Source organism: Pyxicephalus adspersus, chromosome 2 (assembly GCF_032062135.1).
Source record: "Pyxicephalus adspersus chromosome 2, UCB_Pads_2.0, whole genome shotgun sequence".
Taxonomy (NCBI): domain Eukaryota; kingdom Metazoa; phylum Chordata; class Amphibia; order Anura; family Pyxicephalidae; genus Pyxicephalus; species Pyxicephalus adspersus.
This window is the reverse complement of record NC_092859.1, coordinates 123,341,027-123,360,873: the sequence shown is the minus strand read 5'-3', so window position 1 is coordinate 123,360,873 and position 19,847 is coordinate 123,341,027. Positions and strand designations below refer to the sequence as shown.

The 19,847-nt window shown below is 36.4% G+C and overlaps 1 protein-coding gene across 1 annotated transcript in view; it reads right to left on the bottom strand.

Annotated features, from left to right (window-relative positions):
* Nucleotides 1–19,847, bottom strand: part of APBA2 (amyloid beta precursor protein binding family A member 2) — a gene marked incomplete in the record, with an annotated part of 214,807 nt that overhangs the window by 157,377 nt on the left and 37,583 nt on the right. The window contains 1 exon segment of the mRNA XM_072399087.1: nucleotides 2,746–2,830.

Below are 19,847 nucleotides of genomic sequence, written 5' to 3'. Positions count from 1 at the left end.
CCTATTGCTCATTATTATGAAGGCAGGAATCCGGCTGGCAGTGAGGAGGCGAGTGTACGCGCACACTCGAGTCCGGACCGCGGTAAACCGCGATCGCTGGCCGCGCGTACTTTCACGCTTCCAGCGAGCGCGGATTTTATTGATGAATCAGGGGCACTGTGTCAGGCCTTTACTCTGGCAATCAGTAAAGCTCATGGTCCCTGCTGATCTGAAGAGCTCTGGATCCTAATCAATAGATGTCATGTTGGACCCCTGCAAAAAGACCCATGCATCCATACTGAACACAAAGGGGCTTTAAGAATGGCACAACAGAGTAAGGGAACAACCATGAAACTTTTGGGACATTGTTCAGATACAATAGAAAGATTAAACTTTGGTTCCCACTGCACACATTAGTAAATCCCTGAGGAGCTTAATAAGTTTCTGAAATAGTAACAAAATCAGACCGTTTTTGTCAAAATTAAAAATGTAATGTCAGATTAAAGATTTTAAAAAATAGCCGTGTCTTGCATTGGACTTGCTTATTTCCAAAGATTCAATTACTTGGACAAATACTTGGGTTATATTTGGTTTGTAACAGCTTATAAAAACTCTTCACTTTGGACTATGTACTCCCTCTTAATAACTGCCACCTGGAAATAGGATTCATGATTACCTTGGGTGAAAATCTAGAATGTGCGCAGTGGTCTCCCAACTCACAATGACCAATGTAATGTCTATTAGGGAGGATGCAGTGAAGTGCCTCCCGCCTCTCCCCTCCGAACCTCAAAGAATTTAACAGTATCACTGAAAACAATCAGGAAAGATAATTTCCAACAACAGAAATTGTTGTCGTTGTTGTGAAAATAATTTTTTCTGCAATGCTTCTAGATAAAGCCTGTTTTATACAGTGTTTTACTGCTTGTTTAAATTATGAAAATATTATATCGTGCAGCATCTGGGCACAGGTTCACTTTTAGCACCTTTTAATTTAATTCATGTGGAATGTATTTAGACTCATTTAAACTGAAATTGAGTTAGAATTTAAGAATAAAACAATTGCCTTTCAACTAATTAAATATTGTGCTAAATGAAGACACATTAGCTTAATTAGTACAAGCCGTGGCTATTAGAGGTCATGGCATAGCTTCAATGTATTGCTTATCATATATATATATAGCAATGTGGCCAGTCAAAGAAAAACGCAAAAAAAAAAAAAAACACCGACTGCATGCAACAACTGGTTGCCAATGCCTGTCAAAACAGCTACTAAAAGCTCCTAGAAAGCGAGCACCCAGTAATGGTAACAGCACAGTTTTTATATCAATGACATATGACTATAAAGAGATCTTGGACAGTAAGCTGCTCTGAGAGACAATTAGTGACAAGACTTTGGATGCTTTAAAGCACTGTAAAAGATGATGGTACCTAATATATGTAGACATAAATAGATATGTTGTACAGTATACACACAATAGACAACCAAGGGTGTAGTCGTAAAAAAGAAGCAGGGGCACAGAATGTGCCCGCCCTAGTACACCCCTGCCTATGTGTCACTCAAAGGGGAAGAAACTTCCCCCAGAGTGATGTCATGATACAAGATCCTGCCCACTCACCCATCGAAGGTCTGAGAGAGAGGGAGATGGGAGATTGGGCGCGTGGTTTTCAGTGACACAACACGCCCACCTCCCTGAGCCTGCAATTTCATATGGCCCGTGTGACAGTGGGGTCCTTCTCCTGACCCCCGGGGGGGGGGGGGCGGGGGACCAGCCGGAACCGGGGCCACCAAAGAATCCTTTGCAAAATAGGAGTGGGCACGCATGCCCACTCCCGAAAAAAGTAAGGGCATGGTGTTCCCACTCGCCTCACTACACCCCTGTGGACAACATGGTCGACAAATCAGCAGGCTCAACAGCATAGTGAATACATTGAGTTTACAGACCATAATAACCTAGACCTGTCAATCTAAGGAGCACACAAAGTTACACTCAAGATATACAATCTAAGCTTTGGTTTAAAACTGCTTTTTGAAAAGCGTATGAACCTTCCTGAAACTCAACTCTAGGAACACTGAATACCAATAATAAAGATATAGTTGGTTGTGGTACAAGAATGTAGCAGGCTTCAGTATGGCTTAAAACCTGTTGAAAAGTAAAATAGTTCTAAATCAAACTATGATGCATTGCTGCTTTTTTCCAGTCCTGCCCTTTTCTAGGCTTGGCCCTTTTCATTTATTCCATATCTGACCACACATATATCATATCTACCAGATATTTGATCATCATCCATCATTCTGCTCAATATCAAATTGTCTAAACTTCTTTGGCTAAACAATTTTTTTAGTCTGGATAAAGTGGAGAAAGTTTGACCCTTTTCACTTCCTCTCCTGTAGACACAACAGAATAAAAATTCCCAGTTGTCAGTTTTCATTGTTTTATTGGATGATTACCCCTCTAGTACTGTTCTAGTAAAAACTCAAAATTTGAGATATTCCTTCACTTTTGTCTCCATTGGCATATGACAAACAAGAAAATCTTCCCAGTGGAGGTAAACCTCTCACCACTTTTTGGATTTTGGTTACAAGTTTAACCCTCCACTGTGATGGCTTTTTACATGGCTTCTTACCCCTTGAGGTCTCTTTAATGCAAACATCTGTAGAAATAATATTACACAAAAATATTCTATACTAATTGACTCTTTAGAAGAAATACCATGTTTATCAATTATCAAGAATAAAACGGTGATACAAACAGTGCTAAGAAATACCTGATGTGTGATGCAAAACAATCTCTTTTGGAATTACAGATATATTTTCAGCAAATCACTGTACTTTCTTCCACTGTGGCAGAATCTAAAAGAGAAGAAACAGGCAACAAGAATGAAAATCCATGCAATAGTCTACCAGTATAATGTACAGACAAATGTTCAAAGTATAACAACTTTAATTTAATCTAAAGCAAGTAGTCGGGGTGTAGTAAGCATATACCTATAAAAAAGTGATAATGGTAAAAATGAATGCACCGTTCAGTGAAGGATGCTTGAATTAAGCATGAGATAAATCCTGAGATAATATATAGGATGCCATTGGTAAACTGTTCTCTAACAAAAGTAGTATTTTTGCTGTCATGCTGATGATCACTTGAGTGGAGATTCCTTCCTTCATGTTAGATACCCTATAACAAATTTTTCTCACTTTACAAATATGCTGGAGTCACCTATTTTAACCAACCAAGCTCAAGCTTTATTAATTTTTGCACTGAGTAAAGCATGAACGGAAACCTCTAGTGTGCCTTCTTCTTCTGTAAACAATTACACCTTTCTATGTTGCAGTTTGTATAAAAGTTTTCAACAAATGACCAATCGTAACTCCTGTGCCACAAACTCACATGATTATTTAGTGTTAGTAAGTTACTTGTCTCTGACATAATGACAGTGTAACTGTAATTCCACAACTATTGCTAATCAGTAAACCTATCCAGCCCTTGAACAACCACAAAACATCCACCTTGTTCCTGATCTACACCCAAATGATTTCAGACACAGGCTGCCAACGCTCCTCAAATGCCAAAACTAAATTGGAATGCCTGCCCAGTTCTATCAAAGAGAATGTATGGCTCAAAGTGACAACCTAGGCAACGAAAACAAAGAGGAGATCTGTTCAGAAAAAACAGGGATTACAAGCTGCAGATTTGAACTTTAGGAAAGACAAAGATTTTTGTGCTGGCCCTTTTTAATCAGACTTAATAAGTACCAGATAATCCACTGAGGAACTAAAATGAAATACAGAAACATCAGGTAAAAAAGCACACAAGTCTGCACATCATTTAAAAATGTTATTGTTTAAAATAAAAAGCTTAGAAAGCCTATTTTCCCAACATTCTGGCTCTCCAGAAGAATTCATTAGGAAGTATGTTTATAAACAGTTTTTAATATAGAATTCAACATACCAGTATTTTTAAAAAGCAAATCAAGGGAGCAAGTAAAATCAACTTATCTGCTAATACCAGCTAGGATAATCGGCACCAGTGCTAAAGCTATGGATTGAAACCACATGGACTTCACCAGATATCTCTAGGTAGGAACACCTACAGGGTTGCTGTTTTATATTAACTTTTGGCTTTATTTAGACACAATAGATGGTGCCGCTTTATTGAATCCTTTGGAGAAAATAAACAACATATGATTTCAGACATCAAATAAGTCAAGCATTGAAGAAGCATGTAGATTGTCAGTACAGACACCAGAAGGTATCTGAAAGGTCAAAATACAAGTTGAATAAATAGTGTAAATGTTATGAATTACCAAATAATAAGCCAGAAGTTCACAATTTGTGAGAAATAACACATGTTGCATTTTCGCTTGATTTTCTTTAAACTGAAATTAATATTAAAACATCAAGCTCTGTGCTCAATTGAGGCACAATGTATGTCAACCTATAACAATCCACATACACTCATACTGACCTGCATTTTAATACTTTTCTATTGGTTAAAAAATCTTATTTGAAATAAAAGCCATGCTGGGAATATATAACCATATCATTATTTAGCAACATACTAAAAGATTGCAGCGTAGTTTATAAATCTACTAGTACTGCTTAGTTAGAATTGTACTAATATAAAAACATACCCTTGGCCACTTCTTGTATGTGCCCATGTTTCAATTGACAATAAGTGCCATGATGAATATGTTGCAGATGTTCACAGACTCTCAGTTGGCTGTACAGCACAGCAAGCCCATAAAACACATAAAATTGTTCCAAATCCTTTTGGAAGTAGCTTATTTTGCACTACGTTTTCTATTCTGTCTGTACTTACATAATAAATTCCTGTGTATCAATACTTTAAATCATATAGTTCCTCTTCCACATTATTTACCTATCTAAAGTGCATTCTGTTCGAGAAATGCATGTTTGTGAATCTGTGAATGATTCTTATGACACTTTCATCAGTGAAGCTGCATGATCCAGCAAACCTGGAATAGATCTGGTCCAGGATTGAAAACATTTGCTAACAAATAGAAAATGACTGTTAAGAAATCCATTCCAGGTTTGCTGGATCACCCAGCTTCACCGATGAAAATGTATACTTTCCAGTCTTGGAGAGCTTTATTAAATCAAGCCCATGATACGCACAGTACTTTGTGTTGCTGTTCGCTGGACTGAAGGTCCATCAGCAAACTGTGTTGGGGTTCTATTTGGAGTTATTGGCAGTGAACCAGTGAGGGTTTTATGTGTACCAGTCATGATAATGCACATTGTGCCACACCGGACAAGTGTGAATATGGCCTTACTGTAAACTCTGGGAGAAATATAAATTTGCCTTTTGATATTGCTTTTTCAAAGTCTTGGAGCCACTGGCTGGCAATATGTATGCACATTTAAGTATATCGAAAAAAAATTTTTGCCATCTTTAAAGCTTTGTATACCCATCACAGGACTGATAAAGATGGCAATTCAATTTTACTGCTCTAATCTTTCATCTGTTTCAATGATAATTGCCTAAAGGGAGATTTATTTTCTACTATGAAGAGATTTACTCTCATTTCCAGTTTTGTCAGACAAGACGTAAAAGATAACCATCCCAATGGTACCATACAGTAAATGGATTTTTAAAAAAAGCTAAAAGGGGTTCTAACTATTTACTATGCTTTTCTGCAGGCGTAACACTATTACTGATTTCTGTAGCCATCACTTTTTCCAGAGTTGTGTATCCATCTTTCTAGTTCTATGTCTGCTTCAAAAAGGATTTATACTTACAGTAAACAAATATGTTATTATGTTATCCATCAGAAACCACTTAGAAGTGCTATAGAGTATTTTTTACATCATAAAAGAATATATAGCTTTATACCAGTCAGTGGTTCCTATATACTAATGGATATCAGTGTATCTGAAGTAGCTTTAAAGCATGCTCATTTATTGTTTGCTGCCCATTATATGCAAACTGCTGGTTAGTTTCATTATAAATAAATATACTATATATCCTAATGTATTTAGCTAAAGTGGATGCAGCTATATTAGTGCACATATTGCAGAAATATTTGCGTATAGTTAGTGATACATTTTCATTGGTACAAATCACTCATTTTTCAAACTTTTGAGAGATTCACTGTATGCATCAAGTCAAAACAGTTCTAAGGTTTAAGGAGTTTAACTAAATGTAAAATGAGACTTTACAATAAAATTCTAAACTGCAAATAGGAAACACACACAAAGGAAAAAAAATGTGGCATTTAGTGTAAAGCTTGGTACAGAGAAGGAAATGGGGTTGTGTCAACAAGGTAAGAGTGGTCATTGAAGAATTTAGACAGTAATTTAGAAAACTGATATCACATATCTTTCATTGAAATATAGATTTTAGAATCAGAAAAGTTTTTAGAAATAAATAGGTTTTGGCTTTCCTGATTGTTATTACAAAACGTTTAAGAAATAGGTATGTTTGCCACAGATTGAGTGTGCAGTGTTCATTGTGGGTCTCGGAAAGCTGATCTCTACTTTTTAAATCATTTGCATCTAGTCCTGTTTTAAATTTAAAAAAAAATAAAAGTTTTCGGGTACCACTTTTCTATAACCAGTGTTGTTATCCCCATGGAGGTGCCTGGTAACAAAGCGGAGCTCACAATGTACTACTACATAGAACAACACACATCACTGCATGAGTATGGTCCTATGCCCTAGTAAGGGATACAACAGCTAATGCCGAGAATAAAGGATGTGCTTGGCTTGAAGACATCTGAAAAGAAGGTATCTATACTAGGTGTATGAAGGTATCTCAAATATTTGTGTGGAGGTATCTAGGGGAGTTCAAACAAAGATGGACTGAATTATTTTTAGCAATATTTTGTTTTAATAATGCATTCATTTGCCACAACTACCTAGATCATTGTGTATGTACCAATTATAGCATTTGCTGTTACAAGGCTTAACTCCCTTGTCATCATCTTTGTTGTCAGAATGTAATTTCCTGCTGATTAGTTTGTCTGAGGTTAGGTGGTGATCTATAGGCCAGAAGTGAGGGTGCTGGGAAAATTTATTTCAGTTTCATCTTTTTTTATAAGCAGTTCCTGATATTATCATCCATATAACTCCTAATGCTGTACTGTGGATGCTAGTAATAGTACGCAGCTATTTATCATTTTCTCCTAATAATTTGGGGGATATTTTTGGTCTCCTAGAATTTGATATGTTTACATGCTTGATGGTTCTCTTGCTCTAACCTTTATTGTGGAACGATTTGATCACCACTCTAGGTTGCTTATTTTGGTCCTTTAGATCAGCATTTCCAAGCCTAAATCTCGTTGTTTGACTGCATATCAAAATTTGTTAGGGGTAAAAGAAAACCAGAAACTAGAGTGTTACATCTGTCAGTAGGTTTTCTATATACCAATGGGGTTCAGGTAATAAACCTCAAAGGCAACTTTCTTGGAGTTAGTTTACAGAAATAGAGAAGTCAATATTTTATTTAATTTACATTTATAATGGATCCAGTGTTGACCGCCATCAATCACTATCTAACACTGCCAAGCACTCTCACCTCTTTGACTTGCATCCCTTCCTCATTTAAGACTCACTTTTTACTTCTTATCAGAATTGTTTTTATGACCTTGCAAGTTCTTTCACTCTTCCTGTAATTTCACATACTGTTCTCTTAATTATAGTATGTCAAATAGTATTTGGTTAAACCTCGCACTGTGCTTGACATGGTGCAGAGAAAAGATCGAAAAAAAACATGTCCTCAAAAAAACAAACTATTAGTGTGAAAGAAAAGTATCATGAATATAATTCAGCTATATCTGCTTTAAGCTGAACTCCTGCATAACTTTGTTTTGTGTCCATTCATAATTACCTGAAATGAGGTGTTGTTATGCACACTTCTGGATTTCACAGTATCAGAAGCTCACAGCTCGTGTAACTGAACAAATCCATCTTCAATTCCATGTTGAATGACTATTAACTTCATTAAGATCTGTCCTTAATATCTACACTGTCCAAAGGCCTTGGCTTTCACCTATTTGCTGCCTTACTTGCCATTCAATTCAAGTCAGCCCCATGGGTGGGTGTCACTGCATTCTAATAGAGTCAATTCTCATGAAATAATGGAAAACATGTTTCTTGGTACCTAAACAGGTCCACATCCACCCACAGATACAAGGGAAGATAAGGAATATAGAGTGAGTGACTTAATCGTTTTATTTTGTGATTTCTCTAAAAATAGGCATTTTTCTAATAAAATGCACTGTACTCTAGCAATTTGTAATTGAAAAGAGAGAGTTATGTGTGCATTGCAAATACTACCGTATTTTTTGCAGTATAAGACGCACTTTTTCTTCCCCAAAACTGGGGGGGAAAAGTTAGTGCGTCCTATACGACAAAGGTGTGATAAAATAACTAAAATAATATACTCACCCGATACCCGATCCTGCGTGTGTCTCTGGCTGCAGCAGCGTCTGTCTGTAGTTTGCACATGACTGGCAACCATATTATAGGGGACACACCAGAAACTAAAAAAGAATAAAGGCATATACACCATCACACTTATCCACTTCTTTTTAGAAACCAGCATAACCATTATTCACAGCAGACTACAATGCAATTATATTATTTACTCTTTGTTGCAGTTGTGCCATATAGTGAATGTTAAACAATGCCTCCATCCCCAAAGGCTTTCACACCTTTGGCCCTGTACATAGTTACATTTTAGCTTTAAAATACTGCTAAATTACATCTCATCCTTAATGCCTTGTAATGCCTAATGTCTGGATCTAGCTTCATCAAGATTGTATTCGCATCCATGCAGCTGCTTAGCATTAGATTTCAAGTAAAACTATTTTTCCACTTAGATCTAAAATGATATGTTTAAAAATTGCTTGGCATAGAAAACAGGAATACAGTTCATAACTACTGAGCAAAGCCTTGAAACTAGAAGAGCTTCACTTGAGAGAAGTTCGAATGGGACTATAAATGGAATAAAAACATAAAATTATTCAATATCCATATTTAGAAGTGTTAACAAAGGTGCCACTTTGCACTACAAAGACCATATCCAAAAAAGAATAAGTGCAGGTTTAGAAAACATTTTATAAAATGTGGTTACTTGAGAGTCCATTCATATTTTGGATATATTATATGCACAGTCCAAGTAGGAGAATCTATAAGAATGATAATAATAAGAATGATGCATTTTGTGGATCTCATACACCACAATTGACTCAAGTCAATTAATAGATTATAGCACTAACTCTTGTAAACTAAGAATCAAAGACACTGATGGTATGTGGGTCATCAGCTCACAAACCACCTAAAAGATACTGTCCATCCACAAAAGTAAAACTTTTCCCCAATTCATTTGTTTTTATATTTCTCAAATGCTTCTTTCCAGCTGCGCCCACTGCTGCTCGCTGCATATATTCAATGTGTACAACAGTTTTTCTTTTTTCCCTTTTAAACTCCTTACAACAAGATCACCAACACAATGGAATGCACAATTAGCAAATGAACCAAACTTCATAAAAGTAATAGTATATAAATAGGTGTTCAGAATATGTCAACTACAAGTTTGTGGTTTTTGAAAAGCATAAGGCAAAGAATTGTTTCCATGTACTTGGCTGTGTTATGTCTGCTGGATTCCCATGTCATTTAATAGAGACATAATTCATTCCTTTAACAATCAATGGAATGGCACGTCTATGTACACAGTCAGGACATTATATAAAGAAGCTCATCTCTGTCGATTTAGAAAAAGTGGTCATTAGCAAAAATAGTAAGTCTACAGCTAGGCTAATACCATGTGACATATTTGAGCGGTAAGATGTTTGATTCCTTATAAAATATCCGATTCAATGAAAATCTATGTAAAATAGGGCTGTTGGGGAATGATTTTGACAATAAGAATGACTGAACATTGATCTGCAAAGGCATTTTTTTTTTTTTTATCAATAGAGAGCATGAAGGAGCAGAAGGTGATCGACAGCCACATGGCTCATCACACAGTACAAAGCGAGGGTACTGGTGACATTTTAATCAATTTTTAGTCTGATTTGTGCTGAAATCTCTCCTGCTTCAAGTGGTACAAGGTGATAAAGTAGCCCAATCAAAAAGATCAGACAAATATTGATCATTTGTCAACTTAAGTATGCATCAAATAATTTTCTATTATGCTTCCAAAAATTTGAAATAAATGTTTAAAGGAGCCATTCTCTATCAGGGTTCCTCCAAATGTTGCTAGTTGTTCTATAAACTGTGGCTGATTGGCCTGCAAAGTTCCAGGGGCCAATGCCACTTTCTATAGCCAGGTGCATGACTCTAATGATGTTTTTAGTTGTTTATAAAGGTAGTATTCTAACCACCACTGTATGGGGGAATCTTTTCCACTGGCCACTAATATAAGAAGCTTTTTTTCCCCCACTGTCCCAAAAAACGGTTTAAATAAAAGTTCCCCAAGAACTGAAAATTATTTTAGGGGTTCCTCAGGGGTGCAAAGGTTGAGAAAGGCAGTTTTAAAGGCCTGGTCTACCCAAATCTGGAATCCTATTTTGGGTATTGTAAGCTTGCTGGGGGGATTGCTCGGAGGAGCAGTTTGGCAGCAGTTCGAAATAAGGCAGCACATGGTCTTTTTTTCAGGCTCCTGCCTGCTTGTGTCAAAAAATTGAAGAAGAAAAAACAGCAAAGCAAATCCTAGCCCAGCTATGCCAATTACTATCTCTTGAGGGGTTCCTTCTCTGGCTGATCATAAAGTCAAAAACAAAATCCTTTTGCATAAACCAAACAAATGCTGAATGCTTACTTTGAGAGTTTTCTTACTGAGCTCTTTTCCCTTCCCAGTAGTCTGCTGCTGCAACACTAAATTCCCAGGGAAAACCCGGACATGTACCCTTAGACCCTTAGAACCCTTAGGTAGCCGACTGTCTACCAGACAAACAGAGATTTCATAAAGCCATTTATTAAATAAAACCCGGGTGCTATATCTATCCCATTTAAGACCTTCGCTGCCAAGCCATGGGACACCCTGTCACTGTAAATACAAGCGAACTGAATGCACTGGGTTCCTCTATCTCTTAAGAACCTGAAGCACTCTCAACACTTTTTGCCCACGTTTATTGCATTAAGTTCCACCACAACCATTGTAAGTTAAGGGAGTCCCCCTATATTCTTTATACTAAAATATGAATGTAGAAATAAAAAACACACAGGTGTTTCTCTAGTTAAACCTTTCCTTTTTTAGTTTTGTAAAATGGTTAGACGCCCTTTTAAGCTATAATTGATGTCTGTGTCCCCATTAGAGATATTGACCCCTCTATTCACTCTTGTGATCACTGTTAGAGAGACAATGGGGGAAACCTAACATTTCTAAACTGTCAACGAACAGAGCTTAAGGACAATATCCACTGGTGAAAAATTTTCTGATGGCAACTGCCCAAGACAGGAAATTTGTTCACTATGTTGGGATTTACCATCATCTTCTGGTGAGAATCCAGGAAGGTAATTGAAGAGAGTAAGGCACAGACAAATTACCCGATATGATTGTAACTCTTCCATTCTATATCTAAAACCTAAAAAAAAGTTCTGGCTATGCATACAAGTGAACTAACCTTTTCAGTGCTTAGCTAGTCATACACATTTGTTCTTCCTTTATTGTAGGCATTGCCTAAGACCCAAAACAATTTCTACACAAAAAATACTATTGTATGAATGTATACAGATTTATGTTACATAGCATAAAGTTTAATTGTATTTATACATTTTATGATCTTTAAACTTATGGAGGCCATGATGTCTGATATTGTCAGTCTGTGCTTTATCATTACACAAGCCAGATGTATTATTACAGAATGATGTTCTTTGCCTATTTATTGAAAAGCATTTGTATTTACCATTGTACAAGCACAAAAGAAAATGATTTGGGTGATGCTGACATTGAATGTGCTTCTAAGTAACTCAGTGCATGTCTCTTAGTTTAAAATTCATGTTTTCCACTGCTGGTAATTGTAAAGTTGGCTGAATAGAGATGAACAGCTATGTTGCATTCTCAGGCATCACACGTCTAATAAGATATGTCCTCGTACTGCAGGTCAGCACAGCTGAGAGCACCAGGGCTCATCAATCCGTATAATTCCCTGTCTACTCAGTGGAATTAACGCAACCTCCTCTTAAGATGAAATTAAAAAATGTTGTATGCACATATTCTATTCAAAGCTACCTGAGGAATATTAAGTACATGTCATGCAGCTGCTAGTACCTCATATGCATAAGCAAATATGGTAAATTAACAATTAAAGTAGCATTTAAAAAAGTACTATTAAAATGTATTGCCCTGGAAACCAGACCAGCTCAATAATACAATGTGTCATGCTAATCGTTGTATAAAATAAAAGAGAAGATGCCAGAACATAAATATGTGGGATATTATTGATGACTTGATTTTAAAGGTGAAAGCTGCAGAGCTGTCATCCTTATTCTTTTTATTAGTTAGTAGGATATTGACCTGGGAAATGTATGCAGATTTGGGGTTTTGGTTCTGTAGTTTCATAATATGTGTTCCAAATGTGTTTTACTTTAGGAAAACTGAGAAGGGTGGGCATGGACCAACAACGACAACCCATGCTGTTCACCAATCTTGGGCAAAGCAATGGGCTCAGTCCAAAGCTGCTCTCCATTCCTTTTTAGCAGCACAGATTTACCTTCCACTTGGTCCAGTGCTGCTGGTATGGACCACAGGCACTAAGGAAAGAAAACCCTTGGAAAGCTTTAAACCATTCAAGGTAAAAATTACTCAGAGCTGGGGACTGTCTCCTTGCTCCAGGTGACATTACTAAACCATAAACTAGGTACAAACACTGTCATATTAAGGGAAATAGAACAAATCACATGCCCCTCAATACCTACAAGAACTAGTTTTTTTCTAGTCCTAAACAGACATTGTCATATTGCCCATACAGATAAGGTCCTATAGTATAATCAATTCTACAACCCTTTCTGTGCCACCCTTTTATGTATCCAATAGAAAACAAAGACCTAGGCTCAAGCACTGTCAAATTTCAGCTAGGGTCTGAGCTCAGCTAATGTCACCTCCTCAGAACTCAGTCACCATCTGAAACTGGGAATTTTGGTGGTCGTGGTAAAGGAAGAAGCTGTGGTGGAGGTAAGTACCATGTTCTTGAGGGTTACATTTACCCAGTGTAGTCACTTTCACATTGCCTTGAAATAGCAAATAGTGATAGAAATATTATCAAAAGGGAGGCACAGTGGCATTACAGAAATAAGATTTAAAAATAATAATAATTTAAAAAAAAATCCTTTGCAAAATGGCACACAACTACTGCTGTTTTGGAATAACTATCCATTTTTTAAACCAAATGCTTATTTGCCTCCTATTATTATTACACAGTATTTATATAGTGGCATCATATTACACAGCACTGTACATAGTCATGTCACTGTCCCTCAAAGGAGCTCACAATCTAATGTCCCTATGATAGTCATATGTCATTATTGTAGTCTAAGGTCAATTGTTAGGGAGAAGCTAATTAACCTCACTGCATGTTTTTGGGATGTGGGAGGAAACCCATGCAGACCATCTGCAAACTCCATGCAGATAATGTCCTGGATGGGGATCGAACCTGGGACCAAGCGCTGCAAAGGCCGGAGTGCTAACCCCTGAGCCATCGTGCTGCCCTTTTCACAATTGTCCCTCCTATAGCCAAAAGTATCAGTTTCTAAAAAAAAGTATTGTTTTTTTTTAATTTATTATTTTATTATTATTATTTATTATTTTATTACATTTTGCTTATATATACAACTAATTTACAAAACCATACTATACACAAACACATTATACATATAAAATACAAGGTATAAAAATAAACACATACATAAATACAAGGTAAAAAAATAAAACACAATACACTCATAAAACAAAGTATTCTAAGAGAAAAAAAATGACATTTCCTTTTTGTGAAGAAAGGGCCTCTAATGGCCTTATATTATCAGCACGTGAATATCAATCTACTAACAATCGTGAGGGGAAAAAAAGGGGGGTGGTGAAGAAAGGGCCTTTAACGGCCTTATATTTCTGTGCATGAATATCAACCTTCGAATAAACGTGAGGGGAAAATAAATAAATAAATAAATAAAGTATTGTTTATACAAAATGTATTATTTAATGGCCAAATTTATTAGAATGAACTAAGCTCCAAGTGTATATTTAAAAAGTAGAGAATCTGACATTCACCAAAATATTTATCTAGTGGAGAATCTATCTCTGCCATTGAAATACATGGATAAGGAGGATTCTCCAGCAGAAAACATTATTGTGAATGTCAGATTCAGTGCTTTATAAATAAGACTCCTAAATTATTGCATTTGCTATTTTAAAAATGCCAAAATAAAACCTCCTAACTCTTTATTGTCCTTATATTCTACAAAAAAAACACACAATTCTCCTTATTTCACATTACTTTAGCGCGGTTAGTGGACATCATGCATGATTAGACCATACTCTGTTTATAGGGAGAGTTATACACATGAAGAAAAAAAGGATCTTACCAGTTGAGATCAGTTCATCAGTCAGGCAAAATCCTGCTTTGTTTACTCAGCAATCAGAAGCTTATACATACAATAAAGCAAAAATCTGTTCAGTGGGAAAGTTAAGTGTGTCACACTTCCAGATGATAGTGAAAATAATCTGCTTAACCTATTTCAGGAACTTATTTTTAAACACAATTCTGTTCCTATAGGTAAAAATGATGTGCCAAATCTTTTAGAACAGAAGGGAAATTTTGGCTTTAACTACAAGATAAATGGACAAGCAAATTTGTCTGATTAGCAGAAAAGCATGCAATTCCAGGAAACTCAAATTCATTCAAAGAGCGTGATCCTCTGCAGTCCAGACAAATGTGCATCAAATTGATCAGACCAGAGAAACATTGTAGTTTGCTAACTGATGAGTGTTGCAAAATTCAGTTGTGGAAGATCAATTTACTTATTTTTTAAGGGGACTTATGTTATTTGAAGTACAGTGTGACTACACTTCACTCAAATTATATAAAAAAAACTATTCATACCTGTAATGCATTCCCTAAAAAAAAAATAAATAATAATTTATATATTTTTTTTACAACCATATATACCTGTCTAGCTACGCCCTCCTGTACTTGCTGAACTGCAGGACAGACAGAAGGAATGTCAGACAGGAGTCCCTGGATTCTCCTGTCTTGACATAGACAACCTCACAATTTTTAGATGGGAACTCTTTGAAAATAGGGACATATTTCTACTCAAACTATGTCAGCAAATAGCACACCCCTACCATGCCCCTATTTAGCAAACTACAAATATGAAAAAATGATTGGTTAAACTGACAGGTACATTTTTCATAACTATGTTTTAATATTTTTTTCCTAAAACAAATAGAATAATTTAGTCTGGTTTTAGAGGCCTAATTTAGAAATTTAATTTAGAGGCTTAGTGTAAAATAACACGAAATATTTGCAGGAGGGGAAGAGCGAAGGGATGACAAGAGCAGTGTACTCCCAATCACAAACTATAGCTGGTCCTAGACCAGGAGTGTCATACAGAGGGGTGTACGATGTCCAGGTGCTGTTTGGCAGGTAAACCTTTGATTCTAATTCTGGCTTTACAGAACTACAAAACCTTTGGAAAAATAGAACAGTTTATACGTATATTACAACTACTAATATGTATCAAGCAGTTTTCCTGGCATTCTACCAGCACTGTAAGAAACACCATGGAGATATGACTGTGCATAATTGTGGCTCTGCAGACTCATGCCTGCTTAGTTGCTGGTGCTCAGCTGTTATGTATTGTAGTCTACGCCACTGAGTTCTATTGCTTTACCTGTAGTGATGGATTACTGTGAATTTAAAAATAATCATGAGATTATTTTTCCCTACATAGGGATTAAAATCCACAAACAGCTTATTCTAATATTCCGTTGCTGTGCTATTCTAGATTTATGATTATGGTCATTTTCTAATGCTTTACATACACTATAGACTTTTTGCATGGTATAACAAACAGGTAAAAAAATCTGACATAGCCTGTACAACTGCTCGTTTCCTAATTTCTCCCTTCTAAAAATGCATCATCCATATCACTATACGACCAAATCTGATTTTCTAATGTGGTAAAAATGAAAATAAAAATTGGCTTCCCTGTAACTATGACAACAATAAAAGTGTAATGAATTTTGTCAGGAATGTAATTTCCTGCTTAAATGTGTCGTTGCTTTTCCTTTGAATTTTTTTCTGATCACAATAGTAGGGCCCATTATGTGATTTTTTACAGGATGATCCTCCCACTCCCACAGGTAGTGGGAAGGTTCATAAAAAATTAGCAAATGAATTCCTCCACAAAATTGCTTATTTTATCATTAATTGTGAACGTACATTATTGTAACTTTAAAGGTGTTAAATACACAAAGGGGAATGCACAGATGCATTGGTTTAATAGCAAGTGTCATTCCCAATCTGGCCACTAGGTTGCTGTGTTTGTTTTCAATGAAAATTAATTACAGCTGTGTTTATTGTGAAAAAAAATGAACACAGCACCACCTAGTTTATGAATTGAGAATGACAACACTATTAAACCAATATAGTCATACGTATGCCCAAGTCTACTTAATATCTTAAAATTTTAATAAATACATTTGCCCATCTCTAGTTAACTCCTAAATACAATTGCCTATTTTGGTTTGTACAGGAAGACTTTGGTGGTACAGATCAAAATGCACAGATTTTATACATATTCCTCGTATATTTCAGCTTATAAATGTACCATTGTCATTTTTAAGACAACCAACAGCAGTATCAGCTTAATATCAGGGTCACTTTACTATACTAACAATGAAGCAGTAGCCCCATGCCTAGTAAGTTAGGGGAGTCCACTACCATCATCACAGCAATGAATACCTGCAGTTTATAAATGTTGGGGGTCTGGTGTTGATTAAGAAATGATGCCATTTCTTGCCCTAGATCCAGCAGTTTTTTTTTTTTAAGGAATAATTAATCAAATTTAAATTTAAAATTAAATTTTACTAGCAAAGTCAGTGCTTAGGACCTATTTAAACTATTGTGTTGCAGCAATGAATGCGTTGTGAAAGTGTGGTGCATTGCAATGTTCCAGTGGACTATACAGTAGCAGGAAATGCAGGAACCCTGGCAGTGCCTAACAACACACGTGCCCGATATTGTGGTGCACTGATTTGGTAAAGAGTCATGTTGACAGCCCATGCACAATATATTGGCTGCCTTAACACAACACAGATTAATGGTCTCATTATTAAACAATCATCCCCAGGTCAGATTTAAATAATTAATTTTTTTTTTGCATTGTCTGGTAAAGCTGACTTACGGACACCTATCATTTTATACTGCTATATTGTTATACAACTGCCTGGCTGCTATAGTTGCATGATCAGTCCCAAAATTGTAAAAAGAGAAAACAACCTGAGAAGAGCACTGAACCAACCACATAATAATTAGGAAATTATTTCCAGAAAGAAACCCCAGCATTCTCATGGTTGGTATGGTTACAGTCAAACAATATTAGAGTTTTTTGACAGTTTTAGTAAAAGTATACTTTATCGCAAAAAAAAGTAAAGGTAATTAACATCAACTGCCAAATTGATAGTACGACAATTATGTGTGATATTCATTTTCTAACAATAATGGAGTTTTTCTATCTAAGTGTTGTTTGGTGTAATCAGCTTTTGTATAATGAACAAGTGATGATGAATATTAGAAAATTGAAATTTTCACATACATAAATATTTTAGCATGCTGGGAAAATCATTGTAAAGGTTATTATTTTTTCCTCTGCATGCACTGTACTGTTGTCCAGAGACAACTTTGGGAATTATGGGAGTTTTGTTTTTATTGGTACTGAGAAAAGACTTGCCAGTGAACAGCAATCATTTTTTTACTTTTCAACCTAGGGGTCTTCATATGTAAAGCAATGACCTTCTTTTAGCTCAGATGGAATATAGCCCATCATATATCTATAGCCCATGCCTAATGCTTCATACAATACTCACCTACATAAGGTCGTCCTTTGCAAACTACAAAGAGGATACTTAATGAAAATCAAAGATCAATATGAGCAACTGGTTAGCAGACAGGGAAAGCTGCGGACAGACATTACATACATAAAGTACATATATGACCTTAAAAAATGCCCAATATAACGTACCAGTGTAAGTTTAAAATGAAAAGGAAAAATCTGGCAGCTAAGCAACACTGTCAATTCTTCTTTAGAACATTGTGATAAATTGGACTATAATAAAATAGCCCTGTTGTGAAAACTGCCTTTGTTGCTTATACCAAGCAATTAACTTCTTGCTTTCATTTGCTAACCTGCCCTAGAAACAAAAAATCGGAAGCTGGGAGTTATGGATAACACAGACATGTGAATTGACAGGTTCTCTGTCTCCTGGGGACTTGTGATTATTCCATTCCAGATGTCACTCTGTAACCTCCATCACTATTCATCACATGCAGCATCTGACTACCTGGACAATTAGAATGTAGAATAGCAGTGTGCATCTACACAACTGATATGTTAAGGCAACATAAAAATTGATTTGAAAATAGACTTATTAGCATTTTATAATCTATAACATATCATAAGCATATATAGCGTATACATTCATAATGGTCAGATTTTGTGATCAAACTTTACCAACCCAATGGGTTAGAAACAATTACAAACAAATGCAAAGACAGATTATTGGTATATACAGCAAAGTTTAAAGCGGCACTTTAAATCTGCATATCCCTTGATTGTACTGGAGAAGTCCTCGATCGGGTCCCGCGCCATCCTGGAATTCTCCTTCGTCCTGTTGCAGAGAAAATGAAGGGCGTTGCCATCTCCAGCCCCCTTCTTTATTCCACTGGACACGTTAGCCAATCTTGTACCGCACAGGTCCGAGATTGGGTGACGTAGCCTGCTGTAAAGAGCTAAAAAAGAGTGCCGATCTCACTGCACATGCATGATAACGGCATCTCTTTCCCCTCAGTGTGGGAGAAAATCCCTTCTGCACATGCGGATGCGTAACATATCACGTATCCCGGAAGGATCTGTGCTCACATTCAGTCTTAAATCGCTGTGGCGATCAAGACAGAAAGGGAGGGGTATAACCTTTTTTTTAAAAAAAAACAAGGGTTGGAATGCTGGGGTTAAAAACAAAACAAAATATTATTTCTACTTTATATAAAAGGGTTGCCTACCCTGTCATGTAAAGTAAAAATTTTAGTTTAGGTCCGCTTTAAGTTCCGCTGTAAGAGAGGCAGAAGGTGCACATCATTGTGGTGGTATTTAAAGTAACCTGCGCTGTAGTAAAGCACTGAAAACCAATAGTGTTAGAGGAATAGCAGTAACCATAAGGTTTTGGGTCATGGAATAACTACAATGTCAAGTTCAATGCCACAGAAATATTACTAGGACTGACCAATGTATCAGAGTTAGACTTTGTCTCATGTATCTCTTGCATATATATACGGTATATTGTGAGGGGTTACGCTCAGGATCGCCTTTGCTGGGGTCAAAAGACACTTGTCCGATTCATCCAATTCAGATCACACACTGAGGTAAAAGTGTTAAGCTGACTTGTAGTCAGGTTTATTGGAAGGTTGCAGATAAAATAACAAAAAAAGCAAAAGAAAACCTCGCCTGTCCGTCACTTACTGTACATCCGACGTTCCTGTCTATCAGCTGGATGGCTTCTCCCTGTCAGCTCCAAACACAGCTTTCAGCAACCTTTTACTCAGGTTTGAGTTCATCCACACAGACCAACTTTCTGTGTCCCCAGGCAGAGAGCTCACTCACACAGTCCCCCTGGCTGTGTCTCTCCAAA